The following is a 6,758-nucleotide window of genomic DNA, read 5'->3' as shown; positions in this document are numbered from 1 at the left end:
ATTTTTATTATTCTATTTTTTTAACTCATTGATTTTGTCTTTTCCTTTTGACCTTTTTCCTTATTTCTTCTTGTTTTTTTTCTCGGTGGTGACGTCATAGGGAAAGGGTGATGATGATGGTGATGATGATGATTATGATGATGATGATGATGATGACGAGGAAGGAAGGAATGGAGGGGTATGAGAGGAAGGGGAAGGAAAGAGATAGGAAGGAAAGGGGAAGGTAGGAGAGGTAGGTAGATATGTAAGGAGGATGGGAAGGGAAAGGAGGAAGAGAAGGGAAGGGGAGAGAAGGGAAGGAGGAGGAGGATGATAAGGAGGAAATTGATAGGTAGGCAAGGGGAGGGAAGGGTAGGTAGGAAGATATGATGATGAAGAAGATGAGGAAGAGGAAGAGAAAGAGAAAAAAAAAGAGAAGAAACAGAATGAGAAGAAAGAGGGAGGAGAAAAAGAAAGAGAGAAAGAGGAGAAGAAAATAAAAAAAAGAGAAAGAGGAAGAGAAGGAGAAAGAGAAGAGGAGGAGGAGGAGGAGGAGGAGGAGGAGGAGGAGGAAGAACAAGTTTAAATAAACAAATATAAGGAAATTTGTTTTAGAGAGAGAGAGAGAGAGAGTATGCTAATCAGGTGCTCTTAGTCAACAACAACTTTTGCAAATTAATGTTTCAAAACTTTTTAGGCCAAACATTTAACGTTTTATGTTTTTTTTTAGCCCAGTGCAAAACCTGTGTGTGTGTGTGTGTGTGTGTGTGTGTGTGTGTGTGTGTGTGTGTGTGTGTGTGTGTGTGTGTGTGTGTGTGTGTGTGTGTGTGTGTGTGTGTGTGTGTGTGTGTGTGTGTGTGTGTGTGTGTGTGTGTGTGTCTGTCTGTCTGTCTGTCTGTCTGTCTATATGTATGTATGTATGTATGTTGGTTAGTCAGTCTATTTTTCCATCTTTTTGTGTGTTTGTATGTGTTTTTATGCATTTTGTCCTTGTGTCTGTTTTTCTGTGTCTGTCTGTCTGTTAGTTTGTGTATTTGTTTATAATTCTGTTAGCGTTTTTGTATCATTTTCTCTGTCCTTTTTTCTGTTAATCTGTCTGTTTGTTGGTCACTGCCTGTCTGTCAGTCTGTTTGTCTATCTGTCTGTCTGTCTGTGTGTCTGTATACAAGCATCCATGAACACGTATTGCATTCACTCACCAACATTCATTCATGCATACATAAATATTCGTGTGTAATAACCTTCATGTGTTTATTGATTTATCTATCCATATCTATCTATCAGACTGCCTCTATCTGTTTATCAAGCTATCACTTTTTTATTGAATGTATGGATAGATTATCCTGTTAATTTTCGTTTATTTATCTATCTAGTTAGCTTTTATTAACCTTTATCCTTTTTATATTCGTTTATTTGACTCTCTATTTATATACTTTTCCAATCACGTTTTTATCTACCTTCATTTATTTTTCATGCAGATCATTTTTCATTCACTTAAGTTTTCATTGACATCATTTTTCATTCATTTTTTTCATTTCCCATTCATTTTTTTCATTTATATTAATTTTTTTTTCATTAATTTTTTCATTTTCATTAATTGTTTTTATTTTTCATGCACTTCATTTCACATTTTTTTTCATTTTCATTCATTTTTTTCATTTTTCATTCATTTTTCACTCACTTTATTTTCATTTTTTTTTATATTTTTCATTCATTTTTTTCATTTTTCATTCAGTTCGTTTTTCAGATTTTTAATTTTTCATCTAGTCCATTATTCATTCACTACATTTTTTATTTTTTTTATTTTTCATTCAGTTCACTTCGTTTTTCATTTTTCATTTCTTTCTTTTTCAATTTTTTTCCATTCATTTTTCATTTTTCATTCAGTTCACACCTGAAATCTACGTGTTCTCTTATCTGTTTACATTCATCTAGTTATCTATCTATCTGTGTAACCCTTATCAGCTTTTCTATTCATCTATCCAACTATCTATCTACCTATACACTTCTTCAGTCACGTATCTATCTGCTCATTCTACTCTTTTATCATCATTCTAATTCATTTTCATTTTACTATTCATTTTTACTATCCAAATCCCTCTATGTATCTTTTTCCTCTCCTTCTTCACTCTTTCTACCTCATATTCCACTATCCGAATCTCGTTATTTATTTTCTCTTCATCCTCCTAGTTTATCTTTGTGCTGCCCAAATCTCTTTTTCTATCATTCTCTTCATTTTATTCCTTTTTCTCCTACTCATTCTAACATTCAAATCTTTTATCTATCTTTTTCTTTACCTTTTTCCTTCTTTCTATTTTTCATCAACTATCTTACCTATCTCTTTCTCTACTAACTTTCTCTCTACTATTTTACCTTTCCAATACCTGTTTCTTCATCTACCTACATACCTACCTTTCCACCCAATCTTCACCTTTCTTAAACAAGGGAGGAGGAGGATGCGAATCACTTGTCATTTTACTATCCAAATCTCTAATCTACCATTCATTTACCTTCTTCCTTACCTTTCCCTACCTGTCCTTCCACTCACTTCTCTCCATCTTTCTTGAACGAGGGAGGAGGAAGAAGGAGGAGGAGAAGGCAAAGGGTAGGAAGGTTCAGGCAGTAGAAATTTCCCGTGAGAATTAGCCAACAGGATAGAACTCGCAGTAATGAATTTAAATTAGAAAAGTATAGATTTAGGAGAGATATAGACAAGCATTGGTTTAGTAATAGGGTGGTGGGGGAATGGAATAGACTCAGCAATCACATAGTTAGTGCAGGGACGATAGCTTGTTTTAAGAGTAGACTGGATAGCTACATGGACGAGGACGACAGGTGGCAGTGAGGTGTGGGTGCAGTAAGGTGACGGGGTGCTGGATGCGTGCCTGGGTACCGCCGGTAAAACGATGATCAAGCCTCTACCTGTAACCCCTGTAACTACACCTCACCCACCGTGAGTAGTGGGGGGGATTCTGGAGCTGCCCTGTGTAGGCCACCCGGCCTCTTGCAGTTTCCCTATGTTTTTATGTTCTTAAAATAATCTTACCTCATTTTCCTATCCAAATCTCTTATCTTTCTCTTATCTACGTATCTATTCACCTTCCTCCTCATCCACGCATCTTACCATCTGGCTCTCCACCTTTCTCAAACAAGGGAGGAAGAGGAAGAGGAGGCAAGGAGGAGGAGGAAGTGGAGGCAAGGAATAGGAAGGGAAGGGTTAGGCAGGAGGAATTTCTCACCCTCAACATAATCAGACTTCATTCTACATTCCAAATCTCTTATCTGCCTTTCTCTTTACTCTCTTCCTCGCCTCCTCATCTACGCACCTACCTTTTCACCCAATCTTCTCCACCTTTCTTAAGCGAGGAAGGAAGAGGAAGAGGAGGAGGAGGAGGAGAAGGCAAGGAGTAGGAAGGGAAGGGTTAGTAGGAGGAATTTCTCACCCTCAACATAATCAGACTTCATTCTACATTCCAAATCTCTTATCTGCCTCTCTCTTTACCCTCTTCCTCGCTTCCTCATCTACGCACCTACCTTTCCACCCAATCTTCTCCACCTTTCTTAAGCGAGGAAGGAAGAGGAAGAGGAGGAGGAGGAGGAGGAGGCAAAGGAGTAAAAAGGGAGGGGTTAGAGGAATTTCCCAGCGCCACATAATCACAGCTTGTCACTCGCCACCTGTTACTGCAATTACTTTCGTCCGGAGCCAAGAAACTCATTTAAACTTGAGGTGACGTGGCGCGACCCCTCCTGGCCTGGCTTTTTCACCGTGCCAGGAGTGAGGGAGAGGAATGGGGAGGGAGGGGGAGGAGGAGGGAGAGAGGGTGAGGGAGGGGAGAGAGTGGGGGAGGGAGGGGGAAGAGGGAGAGAGAATGAAAGAGGAAAAAAGAGACCCTGCTGCACACGACTTTCTACTAATGCTCATCCCTATACTGTCCAAGCCCCTTATGCAAGAGAAACCAGCATCTTCACTCTTTCATCCCTCACGCTGGTAAACTCTTGAACAATCTTCTTTCATCTGTATTTCCTCCTGCCTACGACTTGAACTCTTTCAAAAGGAGGGTATCGGGACACCTCTCCTCCCGAAATTGACCTTTCTTTCGACCACCTCTTTTGATTCTTTTTTGGGAGCAGCGAGTAGCGGGCTTTTTTTTATTGTTTTCTTTTTTGTGTGCCCTTGAGCTGTCTCCTTTGTTGTAAAAAAAAAATCTTTTTGTTTTTATTCCAAATATTCCATTACACATATTTGCTATACGCTTATCCTATCTTTGGTTCCATTAAAAATCATCATTATCCTCTATACAAAGACTTCTATCGTTTATATATTCCAGTCATCTTTTTATTTTCCTTCTGTTTGTTGTCCTAGATTTCCCCTACAAATGCTTCTTATATGCTTCTTAAATGCTTCTTCTATTTTGTTCCATTAAAAATCATCATTATCCTCTATACAAAGACTTCAAACATTTATATATTCCTCTGTAAAATCTCTTTATTTCCTCTCTGCCGCTTATAAAGGTCTGCCTACCTACTGTTCTCACCTGCTGTACAAAGGTTCCTACTATACTGTATAATACGATATCTTACAGTACAAAGATCCGGGTTGGTTACTGCCTGTTCTGTCTACAAAGAGTTATCTATGGGTTAGGCTGTACAAAGGTCTTTATAGTTTATCTCTTACTAGGAAGAGATACGCATTGTTTCTTTTGTTTCTCTTTACTTCCTTTGTCTTTAGAATCTATATTTTACTAGGAAGAGATAGCGATTCTTTTGTTTATAGCTTACAGAGGCCTCGGGTTGTAGTTTTTTCTAGTTTTTCTTCCTCTCGTATAAACAGCACACTTCGTTTCACATAAGACATATCGCTTCTCTTGTTTCTCTTTACTTTCAGAGGACTCGGTATTAGTTTTTCTTCTCCTTGTATGTAAAAACTTCACTTCTTTCGGCCTCACTGTTCCTCGTAGCTCCGTGAGGCCTTGGTTTTCTTGTTTTTAGTCCTACTGTAGAGAGCTCAATTCGTTATGCTGTTTGTCTAGCCTCGTCCGCCCTTGGTGTTTGGTTTTTAGTCCTGTTATAGAGAGCTCACATCGTTATGCTGTTCCTCGTAGCTTCGTGAGGCCTTGATTTTCTGTTTTTTATTCCTGTTATAGAGAGCTCATTTCGTTATGCTGTTCCTCGTAGCTTCGTGAGGCCTTGGCTTTCTGGTTTTTATTCCTGTTGTAGAGAGCTCACTTCGTTTTGATGTTTGCCTAGCATCGTGAGGCCTTGGTTTTAGGTTTTCTTTCTCTAATAGAAACCTCACTTGTATTTCTTTCACTGTTCCTCGTATCTCATCTCTCCTGGGGCCTCGGGTTTAGGTCTCATTTTGTTTCATTGTTCTTCGTCCTTTATCTTTCCTCTTACAGAAACCTCCCTTCCACTTGTTTCACCGTTCCTCTTAGCTGTCTCACGTGCTTGTGGAGATTTCTTCGGTTTAGTTTTCCTGCAGCCTTAGGAGTGTCACCTCTATTCCTCGCCTTAATTTGTTTCATTGTTCTTCGTCCCTTATCTTTCTTCCCTTCCACTTGTTTCACCGTTCCTCTTAGCTCTGTCTCACGTGCTTGCAGATGTCTCGTCGGTTTAGTTTCCCAGCAGCCTCAGGAGTGTCACCTCTATTCCTCCTGCCGTACATAGAACTGCTTGGCGGCGGCTATCTCATATCGAGCATCTCACACCTGTTGGCTTCACCTGACACTTAGCGCTGCAGGTAAATTGCCTCCTTGTGTTCTGCTAGAGAGTTTCGTTCGGGGTAGACATCGCCCTCGTTTTCTATTTCTTTCTATCGCGTACAAATTGGCGCACACAATACTGATCCTATACCTTCCTTATCGCGTACAAATTGGCACACGTAATACTGATCCTATACCTTCCTTATCGCGTACAAATTGGCACACGTAATACTGATCCTATACCTTCCTTATCGCGTACAAATTGGCACACAAAATACTGATCCTATACCTTCCTTATCGCGTACAAATTGGCGCACACAATACTGATCCTATACCTTCCTTATCGCGTACAAATTGGCACACAAAATACTGATCCTATACCTTCCTTATCGCGTACAAATTGGCACACAAAATACTGATCCAGTACCTTCCTTATCGCGTACAAATTGGCGTACACAATACTGATCCTATACCTTCCTTATCGCGTACAAATTGGCACACAAAATACTGATCCTATACCTTCCTTATCGCGTACAAATTGGCACACACAATACTGATCCTATACCTTCCTTATCGCGTACAAATTGGCGCACACAATACTGATCCTATACCTTCCTTATCGCGTACAAATTGGCACACAATACTGATCCTATACCTTCCTTATCGCGTACAAATTGGCACACAAAATACTGATCCTATACCTTCCTTATCGCGTACAAATTGGCACACGTAATACTGATCCTATACCTTCCTTATCGCGTACAAATTGGCACACACAATACTGATCCTATACCTTCCTTATCGCGTACAAATTGGCACACACAATACTGATCCAGTACCTTCCTTATCGCGTACAAATTGGCACACGTAATACTGATCCTATACCTTCCTTATCGCGTACAAATTGGCACACGTAATACTGATCCTATACCTTCCTTATCGCGTACAAATTGGCACACGTAATACTGATCCTATACCTTCCTTATCGCGTACAAATTGGCACACGTAATACTGATCCTATACCTTCCTTACCGCGTACAAATTGGCACACGTAATACTGATCCTATACCTTCCTTA

The 6,758-nt window shown here is 39.7% G+C and overlaps 1 long non-coding RNA gene across 7 annotated transcripts; it reads right to left on the bottom strand.

The window, feature by feature from the left end:
- Positions 1–5,726: 5,726 nt before the first annotated feature.
- Positions 5,727–6,526, bottom strand: LOC126984316 (uncharacterized). 7 transcript variants are annotated; one of them, XR_007736580.1, is made up of 4 exons: positions 6,429–6,526; positions 6,201–6,292; positions 5,925–6,016; positions 5,727–5,832 (listed from the first exon to the last, which is right to left on the bottom strand). It is a non-coding gene; the product is annotated as an uncharacterized LOC126984316 (long non-coding RNA). The 7 variants fall into 7 exon arrangements; XR_007736578.1 differs by having other exon boundaries at positions 6,383–6,511; XR_007736577.1 differs by having other exon boundaries at positions 5,925–6,062; positions 6,247–6,292; positions 6,383–6,511.
- Positions 6,527–6,758: the final 232 nt, after the last annotated feature.

Source organism: Eriocheir sinensis, chromosome 57 (assembly GCF_024679095.1).
Source record: "Eriocheir sinensis breed Jianghai 21 chromosome 57, ASM2467909v1, whole genome shotgun sequence".
Classification (NCBI taxonomy): domain Eukaryota; kingdom Metazoa; phylum Arthropoda; class Malacostraca; order Decapoda; family Varunidae; genus Eriocheir; species Eriocheir sinensis.
The sequence above is the reverse complement of the archived record's forward strand: the minus strand, read 5'-3'. Positions and strand labels throughout refer to the sequence as shown.